At 42.2% G+C, this 17,296-nt stretch overlaps 1 long non-coding RNA gene across 6 annotated transcripts in view; it reads left to right on the top strand.

Moving 5' to 3' along the window:
* Window positions 1–17,296, top strand: part of LOC140455464 (uncharacterized) — an 81,954-nt gene that overhangs the window by 421 nt on the left and 64,237 nt on the right. For all 6 annotated transcript variants that reach the window (XR_011952862.1, XR_011952863.1, XR_011952860.1 and 3 more), the window contains exons 2-3: window positions 8,188–8,291; window positions 9,550–10,354. This is a non-coding gene — a long non-coding RNA (uncharacterized lncRNA). The remainder of the gene's footprint in view (window positions 1–8,187; window positions 8,292–9,549; window positions 10,355–17,296) is intronic.

Below are 17,296 nucleotides of genomic sequence, written 5' to 3'. Positions count from 1 at the left end.
TCCCGAGTCTGTGCGGGATGCCGATTTTTTTGTAAAAATTCTATTATTTTCTACCCGAAAGCTGCTCAGTGACTTTCTGGGAAACCTCACCACGCAAATTGAGCGCCCCGTCAAGTCTGCCTACCAGTCGGTCGCTCATAACGAGTCGAAAGCGGAGTTAACTTTTCCACTTCTAGCCTAGCCGTAACTGTCCTTTTAACCTAACAGGAGCACTCCTGTGCGAATCCGGTTGTCCTACCCACACCATGGTAAAGATATGTGATCCCACTCCAGCTCGGCCATTCAAGTAAAGTCGAGGAGAGCTGATCCGATTTGTAACCTCCACCCTACCTTTGTGTATTCCCCCAGTAATTAGTTACAATTAAATAAAATAAGGTGGAGGATTGGTGATGTGTTGTTTCTGCAGATGTGGAGCTGGTGGACCCCATTGTGGAAATGTTTGGATGCTGGAAGAACTCTGCCTCAGAGTCGATGAGCTGGAGTCTGAGCTTCAAACATTGTGGCACATCAGAGAGGGGGGGGGGGAAGAGTTACACGAACACTGTTTTAGGAAACAGTCGCACCCAAGGTGGCTCAGTGGTTAGCACTGCTGCCTCACAATTCCCACCTCAGGTGACTGACTGTGTGGAGTTTGCACATTCTCCCTGTGTCTGCGTGGGTTTGCTCCCGCAGTCACAAAGATGTGCAGGTTAATTGAATTGGCCACGCTAAATTGCCTGTAGTGTTAGGTGAAGGGGTAAATGTAGGGGAATGGGTCTGGGTGGGTCGCTCTTCAGAGGGTCGGTGTGGACTTGTTGGGCTGAAGGGCCTGTTTCCACACTATCCAATCTAATCATTAACTAACTCAAATTCGGCCAGTGGTCAGGGACAGGAGGGTGTGGCTGTGAGTGAGGCGGGTAGAGGGATCCAGTAGGTAGAATTGCAGGAGCCTCAGGCCCTGTCCTTTTCCAACAGGTTCAAGAGTTTTTCTCTGTGTGCATGGGAATGGGGTCTGCAGGAAGGATGAGCTGCCTGACTGCAGCACTATGATGCAGGGAGCCATTCTAGTGGGGGTGGCGAGAAGATAAATGTTGTGGTTGGGGACAGTACAGTTAGAGGGATTGACGCTGTTCTCTGTGAGCAGGATCGAGTGTCCCGAAGGTTGTGTTGACTGCCTGGTGCTCTGGTGCGGGATATCTCGCCTGGGCTGAAGAGGAACTTGGAGTGGGAGGGCAGAGACCCAGCGGTTGGGTCCATGTAGGTACCAACAACATGGATAAAGCTAGGGCAGAAGTTCTTCTAAAGGAATACGAACAACTAGAAGCGAAATTAAAAAGCAAACCCAAAAAGTTAATAACCCCTGGATTACGACCTGAGCCACGAGCTAATTGGCACAGGGTCAATCAGATTAAGTAGGCAAATGTGTAGCTCAAAGACTGGTGTGAGAGAAATGGGTTTGAATTCATTGGACATTGAAACCAGTACTGGGGAAGAAGGGACCTGTTCCAATGGGACGGTCTTCACCTGAACCATGCTTGGACCAGAATTCTAGCGAATCGCATAACTAGGGCTGAAGATTGTTTTAAACTTAATTGTGGGGGGGTGTCAGTTGTAGGGGAAATTAGAAATCTCAAATTAAAGGAGGAGGTAAGAGTGCAGAACTCAGAGGTTATTAAAATGTCCAGCACAGACACAAATAGGACAGAGTATTTGGAAAGGGTTAGCAATCAAATTTTAAGCACAGTAGACAAATGAATGACAATAAGGAGGGATAATTAATACAGGACTGAACGTGTTATATCTGAATGCACGCCGTATAAAGGATACGGTAAATGAGCTTGTGGCGCAGATCAAAATTGGCAGGTATATGTGGTGGGCATTACAGGTGTGGCTGCAAGGGGAGCAGCATTGGGAGTTGAATATTCCAGGATATACATCCTATCTAAATGATAGGCAGCTGGGCAGAGGGGGTAGGGTTGCCCACCTGCCTATCTTTTTGATAGGATGTATATCCTTGAATATTCAGCTCCCAATCCTCCCCTTGCAGCCACATCTCTGTAATGCCCACCATGTATACATAAATTAGTAAATTAAATCAATAGTAAGAAACAAAGTAGGGTCAGATGGTATAAAAATCTTGCAAGTTTTGAGAAGATTTGTACGTCAGGTTGAGGTTCTGGATGTAAGTTTGCTTGCTGAGCTGGAAGGCTCATTTTGGGATGTTTCATCACCATACTGGGTAACATCAGAGAGCCTCTGGTGAAGCTCTGTTATGTCCTGCCTCCTACTTAAATGTTTAGATTTCCTTGGGTTGGTGATGTCACTTCCTGTCTCAGTGTTATCATTTCTGATTCTTTGGTTCTGTTTTCTCAGGGGGAGGTAGATGGGATCTAAATCGATGTGTTTGTTGATAGAGTTCCGGTTGGAATGCCATGCTTCCAGGAATTTTTGTGCGTGTTGGTTTGGCTTGACCTAGGATGGATGTGTTGTCCCAGTCAAAGTGATGTCCTTCCGCATCTGTATGTAAGGATACTCGTGATAGTGGGTCATGTCTTTTTGGGGCTAGTTGATGTTCATGTATCCTGGTGCTTAGTTTTCTACCTATTTGTCCAATGTAGCGTTTGTTACAGTTCTTGTAAGGTATTTTGTAAATGACGTTCGTTTTGGTTATTGTCTGTGTAGGGTGTTTTAAGTTCATTAGCTGCTGTTTTAGTGTGTTGGTGGATTTGTGTGCTACCATGATGCCAAGAGGTCTGAGTAGTCTGGCAGTCATTTCCGAGATATCATTGATGTAGGGGAGAGTGGCTAGGGTTTCTGAGCAAGTTTTGTCTGCTTGTTTGGGTTTGTTGCTGAGAAATCTGGACTGTGTTCAGTTGGCTACCCGGTCCTTTTGAATACACTGTATAGGTGATTTTTCTCTGCTTTTCGTAGTTCCTGTGTGCTGCAGTATGTGGTGGCTCGTTGACATAATGTTCCAACGCAGCTTAATTTGTGGGTGTTGGGATGACTGTTCAGTGTTTGGTCTGTATGTGTTGTTTTTCTGCAGATGTTTGTTTGAAGCTCCCCGTTGACTTCGCTCTACTGTGACACCTAGGAATGGCAGTTTATTGTTGTTTTCCTCCTCTTTTGTGAATTTTATGCCAGTAAGGATATAATTGATGGTTTTGAAGATTTCCTTTAATTTGTTTCGCTTTGTGATCACAAAGGTGTCATCCACGTAGCAGAAAGTTTGAGTTGGATGTTTGATAGCTATTTGTTCAAGTCTCTGCATTACTGCTTCTGCTGAGAACCCTGATATCGGGGAGCCCATGGACATTCCGTTGGTTTGTCTGTAAGTTTTGTTATTGAAAGTGAAGTGAGTGGTAAGGCATAGATCCACAGGCTTGACGATGTCCTTGTTGCTGAAGTTGGTAGTGTTTGGTGTATGTATCTTTGGTTCTTCTAATAGTGTAGTCAGTGTTTCTTTGGCCAGATTGATGTTGATGGATGTTAACAGGGCTGTTATGTTAAAGGAGACCATTATTTTATCCTCTTCTATCTTGATGTCTTTGGTGTTCAGGAATTCTTGGGTGGAATGAATGGAGTGGCATGACTCTTCAAAGTGTTTTAGTCTTTGGTGTAGATCCTGGAATCCATTGTGAAGGATGAGATTTCTGAATACTTGGAAGTGCATGGTAAAATAGGGCAAAGTCGGCATGGTTTCATCAAAGGGAGGTCATGCCTGACAAATTCTGAGTAAGTAATGAGTATGTTAGACAAGGAGAAACGTATCAGCCATGATTGAATAGTGGAGCAGACTCGATGGGCTGAATGGCCTCATTTCTGCTCCTATGTCTTAAGGTCTATTCTTTCCTCGCCTTGGTATTCATTAATTCATTTGCTTGTCCTTTGGTTCCCTTTATCTGACTCACTCACAGTCACACCTTCCTTTCCCTGACTGTGTCAGAAACATCTTGTCCGAAGATGTTCGAGTTATTGATTGACTGATTATTGTCATGTGTACCTAAGTACAGTGAAAAGCTTTGTTTACAAGCAGTACAGGCAGATCATCCTAAGCAAGGATGGACAGATCATCGGGTTAAAAAATAAACTCTGACAGAGACATGCAGGTCACACCACACAGAGCATGCTCTCGACAAGTCCAACATATAGAAGATCAGCATTATTTGAAGTTAGAGAATCCATTTATCAGTCTAATAACTGCAGGAATGAAGCTGTTCTTGAACCTGCTGGTGCGTGTGTTCAAGCGACTGTGTGACTGCTTCTTGGCATAGCAATATTCTTTTAACTGGCACCTTACGAACGGGCACTCTCAACCAACCAGCACAAAATTCTATACCTCAAAGACCAAAATGTTGCAATCTCTGAGTTGTCAGTTGATGGTGGAAGCAAGAAGGCAGTTTGCTGCTTAACTTTTTTAAAGGCCAAGTTGTATTATTATTTTAGTGAATAAAATGTATTTAAGAGTATAATCGTGATGTATATTTCCCCCTCATGTTATTATTAGTGTTTTGCATTGATTATGTGGACCTTTGATCAGCTGCAATATTTGATCAACTGGCACATTCCCCTGGTCCTATAGGCTCATAAAAAGTTTGCTGTACAAAGAATCCAGGTTAGTTTCCCCCTCATCTGTTCAGACTCCAGCTCATAAATTCTGTGAAAATTGAGTGCTCAAGGCCAGAGTGGACCATAGTATGACAAAGGCTGAGGGAAATTGATGTCTGAAATCCAAAGTGATGATGGCTCACAATTTGGTTTCTCCTAAACTCGTTCAAGAGCTGAATGTTAGCTTATTCTCGTCTTCTAGTTGGAAGAAACTTGATACAAATTTTTGCTCTGGTATTTTTAAAAAAACTTTCCTTTTCTAATCAAAAAATAAAATGCTGCAGATGCTAGAAATCTGAAGTAAAAACAAGTTAGAAGCCCCCAAGCTGAAACTTCAATCATTTACCAAAAAGGGGCTGATGGGTGACCTGAAAGAAGTGTATAAAGTTGAGTGGTATGGATAGCTGGAATCTTTTTCCCAGGGTGGAAATATCAAATACTAGTTGGCATAGGTTGAAAGCAAGAGGAGAAAAGTTTAAAGGAAGTGTATGGAGAAATTTTTTTTTTACACAGGGTGGTAGCTACCTGGAATGTGCTGCCAGGAGAGGTGGTAGAAGCAGATAAAGTAACGTTTAAGAGGCATTTCAACAGACACATGAACAATCTTGTGTAGGCAGATTGGATTAGTTTAGAATGGACATGGTGGACCAAGGGCCTGTCTCTGTGCTATTTTGTTCAATGTTTGTCCTGCATTGCAGTAGTATCCTTAAATTTCCACAGATTGCAGATTTGTTATATTACCTGTGCTGCTAGTCTTAATGAGTTTTAATTAATTATTATATTAATTACTTTTATGGTGATTTTTATAAATTTTATTAGCTTTACCACTAATGTGTATACAATGTTAAAACATGGAAATAGAATAAGAAGGTGACCAGTACCTACAAATTAATGCTTGCTTTTGTAAATACATTACTTTTGTCAGCCATTTCAAATTTTGGCAGATTTCCTCTTGTGGATTAACTGATGTTCTAACTGAGCTCAATCTGGGACTTACCCCTCAAGTTTTATTGACAGGCTCCATGACTGCCTTTCATCTCCAGGTTTGCTTTGCTGCCACTCTGACTGAGTTTGATCTGTGCCTCATCCCTCAGGCTTTTATTGAGCAGTTGCACTGCTGTCATTCACCCCCAGTTCACCTTGTTCCTTTCCAGCTCAGATTGAGTACTGACATCCTGTTTTTGATTAATGGTCCGACACAGATCACGAACTGAATGGTTCTTCAAAAACTGGAATTGGTATCTAAAATGCTGATCTGATCACATATTGAAACTTTCTATCCCCTTGCATGTCTGACGTGTTCTACAAAACTGCACTATATCTTCATGAAATCTTGGTCATGAAAAGTATCTGTTTATTGATGCCTATGTTACTGTTATACACCTTAGGTGCCCTGACATAAGAACTTCATATGAACTTCATGTGCTATTAGCAATATCTCCTTGTGATATCTGGCAATACCACAATTTGATGAACAACCATGAAATCTTCATCTGCAAGTCTGTGGATGTTTCTACTTCCTCATCAGAATTTTTTCAATAGCCTGGAACTCCTATAATCTCAGCTTCAATGTGAGCTATTTGTGTCCACTTCCTTAACTCTGGGACTATTTCATGAGCCTCAATTTGTGTTGACCTACTTCTTTTTAATTATCGTCATTTTTCATTAGAGTTTCAACTACTTCTACTTGTAGTGCAATATTACTGTGACCTCTGGTGACCTTTGTAGCACCATTGGTCTGGTTATCACTTATGATGGAAAGGTACGCTGGATCTGTTCCTGCAACTGTTGTCTCCTTAGCTTCAACTCAACTTTCCTTGATTACAGGCAGAGCTGTAATCTTCACTTCTATCAAGCAATTCCCTAGGAGTAAGTAATTCCATCCATTGGTAATCTCTTAACTATCCTGATGACCACCAGTCCAGAGAACAAGTCAAAATTAATTTGAACTTTGTACAATGGAACAGGATAATCTTCACTCATGTTGCTTACTAACACTTAGGTTTTCCTCAAGAGATTTAAATGAAAGACTAAATACTTCTCCATCAAAATAATTTTAGTAGCACCTGCAATCACTTCATCATTTGACAAAAAATGTGTTATCTTCCCTTTAGACAAAATCCTTTCTATCTCTCATCCATTCTATTCACTTCCTCTGCAGCAGTATTTATCTCTAGTCCCTTAGTTGTAGTTAAAGCGACAATTTAATGTGTGCTTTCTTCCTATTGAGTTTCTTTTTTGGACTCATTAGTCCCACCAGCTTTCCTTGCAAATTCCAGCATTCTGAATGAATATGTCTTCCTTTGTTACATTGAAAACACTTTGGCATTGATTTTTATTTCTAGCCTTAGTATTTTCCTTTCTAACCTGAGGAGGAGATCTTGGGCATTCCCAGCTATCCAATCTTTACCGTAAATGTGTCTACCTTTCACTCTCCAACTTCCCCTTTTTAAATTTATGGTGGGGTGAGGGAACGAAAAAGTGTTTTGAGTATGGATCAACTCTTAAGGAGAAATTGCTGGAAAAGCTCAGCTGGTCTGGCTGTATCTGTGGAGAGAAATTAGATTTAACATAAACTTTGATTTCCAGCATCCGCAGTTCCTTTTGATTTCATTCGGCTCTTAACGTGTCTAGCAGTTGTAACCAACAATAACAGATTCCGGGAGAAACTCGGAAGGTTTGGCAGCATTTGCAGAGAGAAGAAAGTTAACATTTTGAGTTTAGTGACCCTTCTTCATAGCCTCTCAACCTCTGTGATCCCGACAACTGCCTTATTCCACATTCATGGAGGAATCCATCTAGACTTGGACTTAAAACTACAACTTTAAGTTACACTCTTGGGCTACAGCATGAAGAATCATGCCTAACACTTATCTGCTGAGAGACCCTTCCTGAGTCTTATTTGGGTTTGGACACTTCCTGTGCATGTAACTGTAATAGATGACTCATGTCAAATGATACGTGAAGACAACAATTTTATTAGATTTACAATAATGTGTATTATAACAGTATTGACAGTTTTATTTTTTCTAGACAGCTCCCAAATATAATTTCCTCTAAATCAGTCATCTATCAATGTTCTTCCTTCCATCATCTTCTGTAGTTGACAAGTTTACTCTTCCTGCAGCAACAAATGCTAGATGATGTGTCTCTTTTTAAGTCCAGGCCTCCTTTTAAACTTAACTAAAACAAGAATCTGAAAACCACGAGTTCTTGTCAAATTCTCACAGGCACTACGAGGCATACACTCTGCAGGACTAAAGCTGTTTATACACTTGCCATCAATCAGGTTGTACTGTTCATCAGTCAAACTCCATTGCCTGTCCATCATGTGCAAAGCTATTTATTGCTGTGGCTTTTAGTTCAAACGTCACTGAACCAGTAAGAACTGACTCTTAAGTTATTACTTAATCAAATAAAGTGATCAATATTAATAACATTAACCATGGAACAGAAACAGAAGTTTCTGGAAAAGCTCAGCAGGTCTGGCAGCATCTGTGCAGAGAAATCAGAGTTAGCATTAATGTTAAAAAAAAGCCTGCCTTTGGATGATCTGGGATAATGAAAGGTGATATATAAATGTAAGTCTTTCTTTCTTAGGGAAATATTTGTGCTTCCTGTGAACTGGAAATTGTAAACCCATGGAGAAATTATTCCAGTCCACAAGTGACAGTGAACCAGAACTCACCATGCGGCCAAATAAGGTAATTTGGGTTAAGATTAAAAAAAATTAGTTATTGATAAATCTATACATTAGATGGATAAAACAGCAGTCAAACAACAGCACAATGTTTGGCATCCACTAAAATGTTACAACCGCATTCAAGAAATTTCTTTGAGTGAACTAACAATATGTCTAAGTGCATATGTCAATTTACAAGCTTCAATTTAAAAATAACCACCAGCACAGCTTGTTTTAAACAAAATAAAATTAATTTTATTGTGCAACTATTGCTAACAATCACAAGTAAAATTCCAGTTAAGAGCTAAAGTAATAAACAGGTAATTGTATATGAGGATGAAAATGTGATAATTCTCTGATATTGTTGCAAGTATAGATTGCAACGATTCTCTTTCTGAAATAAAAGGCCATGACGTGGAGATGTCGGTGTTGGACTGGGGTGGAGTGGGCATGATACGTTATAGTCTAAAAGGTTCTTTATAAATCACAAGCTCTGAGTGCTGCTGTTTCATCAAGTGAAGTGACTTGGGCAACACTCCTGAAGCTTTTGATTTCAAATAAACCTGTTAGACTATAACCTGGTGCCATGTGACTTCAGACTTTGGAAAAAAAAAGGTTGAAATCAAATTCAGTATGAATAATGGCTTCTGTATTGAAATAGTTGGAAGTTGTTCCCACAAGTGAATTCCGTAAACATAGCAGATTCTGGGAGGGAACACCTTTGTTTCATTTTTATGGCATTGCAGGCTGTGGTTCTTGGTAGTCTGGTTTAGCATAGCAGTTCCTTAACTGGAATTTTCTGGATGCCTTCCTTTGTCTTGTTGCTGTGAGCAATTTTTGTTCAAGATGTGTCTCTCCTGGGAGTGGTCAGATGATGATTCTCCTTTAAATGACTGTTCTCAGCTAATGTTATCACAATCAAATAAAATGGTTGCAAATATTAACCAATGTAGTCTTGTGTGTCATTGTTACACACAGTTCAGGCCTCGCTGCAATACAGGAGTGTAGTGGTGTCATTGTTTCTCTACTCTGGAATTTTTGTTGACATGTGGAGTTACATTGTGGTCATCTGAAGGCTGTACGTCATATGTATATATGATGATCCATTCAGTTTTGGCACAGAGGTGGCTCAGATAAATGAGTTACACATCAATGGTTTTTAACTTTGACACCGGAGGCAGTTGATTTTTGAGATCAGTAGCCACTGTCAGGTAAAGTGTAAATGGATGATCACACAGCCTTGTTTGACACTAGTCTGGATTTTGAATCTTCTGTTTCAGATCTCCCAGTCAAGAAAGTTACCATTTTATCATAAAGTTACAGGATTGTGATGAAGTTTCTTGGACATCCACATCACTGGAGTACAATATACAGAGTCTCATGATTTCAGAGTTGAATGTTTGGACACATTGAGTGTAATGAAGTGTTCCAATTGTTGTTCTCAAAATTTTATTTTTGTCTGCAATAAAAGTCAAATTGCAGGTTCCTCCTGAAAGCTCTAAATCTAAGAAATCTAATTGACGTTTATTGTCAATAAATCCACACGGGGGAATGCTGCTTGTTGGGTAAATCATTGACTTGTTCAAGTTCATGATAAACATCCACCCACTATGAAGACATTACAAAGTGCAAAGATTCAAGAAGAAAAATATCTAGCTCAGGTGAATAACAACCCAACAAACAGAATTTCGGGTGCTGCTCATGACCAATCTGGAATATCTTCAACCATCCAACTCCATTTCTAAACAGCTGTACTAAACTCCTGTGCCCAGGGTTTCAGCACTGTCATCACCAGAACTAGGTCGATGAACATGACTTTCAAATGTGACCTGGAACGAAAGTGATGAGCCTTCTTTGCCTGTCAGAATACCCAAGGTTATAAGCCATGAAGGTAGCATTTGAACTGCTCAAGATTGATGCCCAAACACACATTCACAGGATAAAGGACAATATGGTATTGGGGTGGAAGGACCAAATGATTCACACGACACCCAGCAGTAGACTTCCAGCATCAAAGAATTTATTAAAATTGCACCAGTGGGAAGCAACCCTCTGAAAATGTTTAGAGCTGTTTCCCAAACAAAGGCAAGACATATATTTTATATTTGTTTCATCCCACCTTTAACATTTACGAACCAATTATTAATTAATGGCACACATTTCCAATTAAGCTAATCATATGACTGCACAACTAGAGATGGACAGGCTTGGGACATCTTCTGGTAAAGGCTGACGATAGCTTCTTTATAGGCTGTTGTTTAAACTGTGTGTCATTTTATCTGTTGTGTTCAGGACAAGGCAATTGCACAAATGGAGCACAATTTGGGCACGAGGTCTTTAACTGACATTCTTTTCTATTTGTGACGTAGCCCTGGGAGGCTTCTTTTGAGTTTTAGGCCAATATGGAATGTGGCTGTCTGTTGGCAGATATACCGATATTGATCCCTGTTGGTGGCACAGCCCTTTTTTAAGTCTAGGCAATAAGACAAATAGAAGTCTATCTCTAATGAAGACAACAAATGCTGGCAATCACAGTGGGTCAAACGGCATCTATGGAGAGAGAAAGCTAATGTTTCAAGCCTAGGTGACTCTTCATCAGGGCTGAAGTGTGGAGGGGGCAGCATTTATGCCACAGTTGAGTGTTCTGGAGGGAGTGAGGTATAGACTGCTGGTGGAGAAAAGATGTTGATATTGTGACCACTTAATCTGAACTGTGAGAATGGCAGAACAATTGTGGTTCTGGTATCAGGAATATTACTGACCTTTGCTTGAATACCCCAAACCCAAAGCATAACTTTCTCAATGACGGGAGCTTGCCACTCACGTTATTCCAGTCTTAAGTCATAATCATTTCTATGGTTGGTACTAACTAATTCCACCTCAAAATCCCAGATGGCCTCCTCCTTCCACAATCGCAACTTCCCTTCCCATGTGGTTGATGATGCCCTCCAGCACATCTCCTTCACTTCACACACCACCGCCCTTGAACCTCACACCTCCTAACACAACAAGGACAGGACCCCCAAGTCCTCGCCTTCCACCCTACCAACCTCCGCATATAACGCATCACCATCATCCGCCATGTCAGCCACCTCCAAACAGACCCCACCACCAGAGATATATTTCCCTTTCCACCCCTATCAGTGTTCCAAAAAGATCATTTGCTCTGCGATTCCCTCATCAGATCCACATCAGCTCACACCCTACTCCTGACACCTTTCCCTGCCACCGCAGGAAATGCAAAACCTGTGCTCACACCACTCCCCTCACCTCCGTCCAAGGTCTCATGAGATCCTTCCACATCTATCAGAAATTTACCTGTACCTCTATCAATGTCATCTACTGCATCTGTTGCACACAGTGTGGTTTTCTCTACATCAGGGAGACAGGACGCCTTCTTGCTGATGGTTTCAGAGAACATCTCTGGGACACCCGCACCTACCAACCACACCGCCCTGTGGTTGAAGACTTCAACTCCCCCTCCCACTCTGTGAAGGACATGCAGGTCCTGAGCCGCCTCCACTGCCAAACCGTTACCACCTGACACCTGGAGGGGGAATGCCTCATATTCCGCCTTGGGACCTTGCAAAAACACAGGATAAATGTGGATTTTAACAGCTTTCTCATCTCCCCCCCCACAACATTATCCCAGTCCCAAGCCTCCACCAACTTGGCACTGCTCTCTGGACCTGTCCATGACACCCCCCCCACCCCCTCCGCCCGCCTGCCTATCACCTTCTCCCTCATCTTCATTCACCTGTCACTTTCCTAACTACCCCCTCCCCTCCCATTTATCTCGGTACCGATGCACAAGCCTCATCCCTGATGAAGGGCTTATACCCGAAATGTCAATTCTTCTGCTCCTTGGATGCTGCCTGACCTGTTGTGCTTTTCCAGCATAGAACATAGAACAATACAGCACAGAACAGGCCCTTCGGCCCACGATGTTGTGCCGAACATTTGTCCTAACTTAAGCACCCATCCATGTGCCTATCCAATTGCCGCTTAAAGGTCGCCAATGATTCTGACTCTGCCACTCCCACAGGCAGCGCATTCCATGCCCCCACCACTCTCTGGGTAAAGAACCTACCCCTGACATCCCCCCATACCTTCCACCCTTCACCTTAAATTTATGTCCCCTTGTAACATACTGTTGTACCTGGGGGGAAAAGTTTCTGACTGTCTACTCTATCCTCTGATCACCTTTATAAACCTCTATCAAGTCACCCCTCCTTCTTCGGCGTTCCAATGAGAAAAGGCCTAGCCCCCTCAACCTATCCTCGTACAGCCTATTCTCCATTCCAGGCAACATCCTGGTAAATCTTCTCTGCACCCTCTCCAAAGCTTCCACATCTTTCCTAAAGTGAGGCGACCAGAACTGCACACAGTACTCCAAATGCGGCCTAACCAAGGTCCTGTACAGCTGCAACATCACGACTCTTGAATTCAATCCCTCTGCTAATGTGCGCTACTACACCATAGGCCTTCTTATAAGCTCTAGCCACCTGAGTGGCAACTTTCAAAGATCTATGAACATAGACCCCAAGATCTCTCTGCTCCTCCACCTTACTAAGAACCCTACCGTTAACCCTGTATTCCACATTCTTATTTGTCCTTCCAAAATGGACAACCTCACACTTGACAGGGTTGAACTCCATCTGCCACTCCTCAGCCCAGCTCTGCATCATATCTAAGTCTCTTTGCAGCTGACAACAGCCCTCCTCACTATCCACAACTCCACTAATCTTCATATCATCTGCAAATTTACTGACCCACCCTTCGACTCCCTCTTCCAAATCATTAATAAAAATTACAAACCGCAGAGGACCCAGAACTGATCCCCGCGGAATTCCACTTGTAACTGGGCTCCAGGCTGAATATTTACCATCTACCACCACTCTCTGACTTCGACCGGTTAGCCAGTTCTCTATCCAACTGGCCAAATTTCCCTCTATCCCATGCCTCCTGACTTTCTGCATAAGCTTACCATGGGGAAACTTATCAAATGCCTTACTAAAATCCATGTACACTACATCCACTGCTCTACCCTCATCCACATGCTTGGTCACCTCCTCAAAGAATTCAATAAGACTTGTAAGGCAAGACCTACCCTTCACAAATCCGTGCTGGCTGTCCCTAATCAAGCAGTGTCTTTCCAGATACTCATAAATCCTATCCCTCAGTACCCTTTCCATTATTGTGCCTACCACCGAAGTAAGACTAACTGGCCTGTAATTCCTGGGGTTATCCCTATTCCCTTTTTTGAACGGGGGAACATTCGCCACTCTCCAGTCCCCTGGTACCATCCCCGTTGACAGTGAAGACGAAAAGATCATTGCCAACGGTTCTGCAATTTCTTCTCTTGCTTCCCACATAATCCTAGGATATATCCCATCAGGTCCGGGGGACTTGTCTATCCTCCAGTTGTTCAAAATGTCCAACACATCTTCCTTCCTACCAAGTATCTCTTCTAGCTAACCAATCCGTTTCACACTCTCTTCTTCAACAATACGGTCCCTCGCGTTTGTAAATACTGAAGAAAAGTACTCATTCAAGACCTCCCCTATCTCTTCCGACTCAATACACAGTCTCCCACTACTGTCTTTGATCAGACCTACCCTCCTTCTCGTCATTCTCATGTTTCTCACATACGCATAAAATGCTTTGGGGTTATCCTTGATCCTATCTTCCAAAGATTTTTCATGCCCTCTCTTAGCTCTCCTAATCCCTTTCTTCAGCTCCCTTCTGGCTATCCTGTATCCCTCCAATGCTCTGTCTGAACCTTGTTTCCTCAACCTTATGGAAGCCTCCTTCTTCCTCTTTACAAGACATTCAACTTCCCTCATCAACCAAGGTTCCCTCACATTACCATCTCTTTCCTGCCTGACAGGTACATACATATCAAGGACACGTCGTATCTGTTCCTTGAAAAAGTTCCACATTTTCACGACATCCTTCCCTGACAGCCTGTGCTCCCAATTTATGTTCCTCGGATCCCGTCTTACAGCATCGTATTTACCCTCCCCCGATTGTAAAACCTATCCTGTTGCACGCACCTATCTCTCTCCATAACCAAGGTGAAAGTCACAGAATTGTGGTCACCATCACCAAAATGTTCACCCACTAACAAGCCCATCACTTGTTACCAAGGACCAAATCCAATATTGCCTCCCCTCTGGTCTCAACTCTAATCTCCAGCATCTGCAGTCCTCACTTTCTCCTCCTTGGTACCAACTTCCACATGATGCCCTAATAAATCAGTGTTGAAGACTCTGAAAGTTGAACTTAAACTTGATATGATATATTTAAAATTCCTAATATGGTCAATTTCATATGGTGTGTCTAACTGCAAGACTGAAAAGAACAGACAGTCCCTCTGGGGTTGGGGAGTGGAGAGAGGATAAGGTGTGACGATGTTGTCATTTTAAACAAGTTATTTTGTCCTAGAGGTTTTTTTGAAGAAAGGTTGTAAAGGCAGAGGTACCAAAATGACTAAAGGTGCCAGCCTAAGTCAATAGGTTAAGAGACCTTTTGGTTTCTTTTTAAGCAATTGTAACTGTGGAAGCGAAGTGGCCAGTTCTTCAGGCTTTCAATTTTTTTTTAGCTGTGTCAGTGAGAAATTGTTTGGATCCCAAAAGAGTTGAAGCTTCAGTAAATAATACCTAACTGTGACCTTCTGTGAAAGCTCTTTTGATGTTGAACGGCATGTAAGAATATGTCTGAATTCACCTTTTTTGCCAAGGAGTGCGTTTATGGGATGTTACTATATTGGAAAATTAATTAGTAATGGTATTGTATCTATTATTCCATTATGTTTTCCAATACTTAAGTTATTCTAAATTCCTCTTTCTTTTGTTTGTATATTAACTATAGTGTTTAAATATGTTGTGTTTTACTTAACGTTGAGTAGGTTGACCAGTTACATCACGTCTGGAACACAATTCTCATAAATTTTAAAATAAAACTTTAGGGTCCAGGCCATTATCTTAAAATATTTTGTAGGGGTATGGTCTAGTCTGGTCCATAACAATAGTGACAGAATGTAAGAAGTAAAGCTAAAAGAAAGGGAAGATTGAGAGAATGTACTGCCTTCAACACCATTATCCCCTCCAGACTGATCTCAAAGCTCCGTGATGTTGGTCTCGGCTCCACCCTCTGCAAATGGATCCTAAGCTTTCTGATCCATAGACTGCAATCATTGGAGATAGTTAACTGCATCTCCTTCACACTGGAGCTCCCCAAGGATGTGTCCTCCGCTCTCGACTGTCCTCCCTGTATGACTTTCACATTGTCCATTTCCAGCACCTCCTTTCATTTCCTTAACCCCTCTGTCTCTATTTCAGGGAATACCCTGTCCATTGCCATCTATTTCAAAGCTACTGACTCCCAAAGCTACTTTCACTACAGCACTTCACTCCACACATCCCACAACCTATTCTCCCAGTTCCTTTGCACTCAGCAAATCTGTTCAGATGACCTGGTTTGCTTCTTCCATAATCTTGGTTTCCCACTCACTGTGGTTGACAGAACCCTCAATCCCATCATCCATGCTTCTGCCCTTGCCCCTTTCCATCACTCACAACAGTGTGATTGGGTCTCCTATTGTCCTCACTTTTCGTCCCACCAGCCTCTGCATTCAAAGGATAATTCTCTGCCATTTCAGACAACTCCAGTTGAACACCACCATCAAACACATCTTTCCCTCACTCCGCATATCTGCATTTCACACATCGTTCCCGACAGGACAGCATCCCCGCCACCCTCCCATGGTACCTTCCCATGCAACTGCAGAAGGTGCAGCACCTGACCCTTCACCTCCTTGCTGTTCACCATCCAAAGTTCTGAACAGTATTTCCAGGTGAAGCAGCATTTTATTTGTACTTCCTCCAATCTTGTTTATTGTATTCACTGCACCCAATGCAGTGAATACAATATGCAGTTCTATATTGGAGAATCCAAATGCATGACCCTGACCTACCCACAGCCATTTTAGTCACTTTAGCACAGTGTCCTGCTTGTATGCCCAGTTGTCTGTCCTCGGCATCTCTTCCTTTTAGGTTTACTTCTTGCATTCTCTGTCGTCATGACCTCTCTCCTCTCCCCAATGTGACTGTCTGGCAGTTAGTCACACTGTTGTTCTGCCATTCTCCCATTCTGATCACTTAATCTGAACAATCAACATCTTTTCTCTACCAGCACTCCATACCCCATCAACCCACACACATCCCCAACTTTGGCATAAATGCTGCCCCCTCCAGACTTTGCTTTACCTCTGAAGAGTCATCTAGACTTGAAATATTAGCTTGCTGTCTCTTCATAAATACTGTTAGTGCCATTGCTTCCAAATAAATCTTTTGGACTATAAGCTGGTATTGTGATTTTTAACTTTGTCCACCCAGTTCAACAATGGCTGTACTTCATAAGTGCTGTCTGACCCACTATGATTTCCAACATTTATTGTTTTCAGTACGCATTCCAGCATTTTTGGTAATTTGCTCCGGATGTCTATCTCAATGTGTCTCCACTACCCTTTCTATTGGACGCCTGCAAAACAGAGATGAGCTTTCTCCAATTTATCAAAATATCAAAAATGTCCAGTTTTCTGACAGTTCTGGTTTTTGGATAGCCAGACTTTGGATTACATTATTAACATATGGAGATTCTGCATCGCTTTTTCACTTCATTGGCTTCATGATCAATTCAGTGTGTGAAGATCTACAAGATAATTTCTTCACTCCTCTTACAAATGCACGCTCAATAAAAGGTGGGAGAGAGCAGGTTCTACAGGCACCCCAGAGCCTGAGGAATTATGCATGTGACCCCAGCAACAACTTTAATTCATGTTTATGAAGTAATCCAATCACCACAACGCACAAAATTCTCCTCTAATTCCCCTTGACTATTTGGGAGCCTATAGTGTGACCCCAATAACATCACCATCCCCTTTGTATTTCTTAGCTCCACCCACAAAGCGTCCCTGGATGATCCTTCAGTATGGGAACGCATAAAGGTGGATAAATCCCCAGG

This window comes from Chiloscyllium punctatum, chromosome 30 (genome assembly GCF_047496795.1).
Source record: "Chiloscyllium punctatum isolate Juve2018m chromosome 30, sChiPun1.3, whole genome shotgun sequence".
NCBI lineage: Eukaryota > Metazoa > Chordata > Chondrichthyes > Orectolobiformes > Hemiscylliidae > Chiloscyllium > Chiloscyllium punctatum.
The sequence above is the reverse complement of the archived record's forward strand: the minus strand, read 5'-3'. Positions and strand labels throughout refer to the sequence as shown.